Consider the following 1937-nt stretch of genomic DNA (forward strand, 5'->3'; position numbering starts at 1 on the left):
ACCAAACGCGCCATTACCCATAAAAAAACATAACATACGGATGAGATTGGCCAAAATGGGGTCGTTTTAAGGCCAGTATATAAGTCCCTTTCACCTAGTTATGAGACCCAAGTCTCTCATTTTCATCCCTTTTTTTGCTAAAAAGAGAGAGAGGGGGAGAGGTTTCTGGAAACTCTCTCTCCAGAATCCTCCCCAGTCACAAGCCCGCTGCGAAAACTGCCTTGGATCACCGTCAACCGCCGCTCATCGACGACAAAAGGGGACGAGACGACCACTAATCGACGCGCCTTTCCCTCCTCAACACAGATCTGAGCTTTGATTTTGGAGAGAATGTGAAAATGTTAACGAATCAAGGCCGAAACGATTCAGCTTTCTTGCCTTCCATCTTGCTATTAAACTGTCAAATCAACTCGGTTCCAAGGTATGTTACTCCGTATATTTCTAGTGTGTTTTGTGTATTTTTCGTGTCCCCCGTATCCTCGAATGCTCTCCGTATTTAGTATGATTTTGCCTAGTAATCTTGTATATTCCCCCTCCCCAATGGGGTGTTGAGTACATCATTTTATAGTAAACAAATTATCATTTTTAAAGGTTGATTCTGAGTAAAACTCGGTTTGTTGTGGTTTCTTGGAGTCCTATTAACACACGTTTGTGGCATTTGTTGAACTATGAGAAACGGTCAGAAAAAAATGGAGGAGTGGTGTGCAGCTGTGAGTCTTCGAACAAGGGCAGGTGCGGCGCTGAGTTGAGAGTCGGCTAAAGCAAAGGATGTCTAGGCTTCAGGAAACCCTAGGTACTGCGGGTCATGGGGCCAGTTTGGGTGTTCCAGTGGGTCATGGGTTGCCCGCGTGTTTTGGGCTACACTACTGTTGGGTTGCAGCTAGACCCCTGTTTCTTTGTAACTGGGCTGCTGGGTATTGGGTCACCCACTTGTAATGGGATGTTCGAGCTGTACAAAATAAATAGGAAAAAATATTAATTTAATAAAAATAATAATAATAGTAATATATTATAATATAATAATAACGTTTGATGTCAGACAAAAATAAGTGTCTACAACTGCCCCTCTTTGTCTTTTTTTGTGTAACGAAAAATAGGACAAAGATAAAAGGACACAAATTTTCGTTCGGTGGAGTTGAAAATTGACTCTGATATTTCAGTTAAGAATAACTCTCTGTCGAATTGAGTTTTGGATGACTCCTCCATCACGAAGTCGAGTCTATCCTGAAATAGAATTAAAGTCGTGGTTTGGAATTTGAATTGGAATGTGGCTTCTCGTTGTCAAATTGTAGTCAACTCCGGTCTTCTTCTCGATTTTAAGATCGGGGTTTAGAAATTCGACTGGAAAATAGTTCCTTGGATCCACCATGTGATCGATATACTCTTGAAATCGAACTCAAAAATCTTCGTTGACATATAGCTTTTCTCGACTTAAGCTATGCTGGCGGAAAAAATGGTTTACTACCACTAAGGCACGGCTAACCAAGGTCTTCTTCTCGACTTGAAAACCTCGAATGCAACCGAACAGTAGTGTGATTGATGTGTCATCGAGCTGAATGAAATCGAACTCGAAGGTCTTTGATGACAAATAACCCTTCTCGCCTTGAGTTATGTTGTAAATAATGCACATTTGAGATGAATGTAATCGAACTCGAAGATCTTTGGTTGGCAGATAACCCTTATAATCTTGAGTTATGCTACAAATAATATGCCTTTGAGCTGAGCGTAGTCAAACCCGAAGGTCTTTTGTTGGCAAATAACCCTTCTTGCCTTGAGATATGTTGTAAATGATGTTCCTTGGAGTTGAGCATAGTCAAACTCGAAGGTCTTTGGTCGGCAGATAACCCTTCTAGCCTTGAGTTATGCTGCAAATGATATGCCTTGGAGCTGAGCGTGGTCGAACTCGAAGGTCTTTTGGTGGCAGATAGCTCTTCTAG

The sequence above is a fragment of the Hibiscus syriacus genome, unplaced genomic scaffold, assembly GCF_006381635.1.
Source record: "Hibiscus syriacus cultivar Baekdansim isolate YM2019G1 unplaced genomic scaffold, ASM638163v2 tig00000329_pilon, whole genome shotgun sequence".
In the NCBI taxonomy this organism is placed as follows: domain Eukaryota; kingdom Viridiplantae; phylum Streptophyta; class Magnoliopsida; order Malvales; family Malvaceae; genus Hibiscus; species Hibiscus syriacus.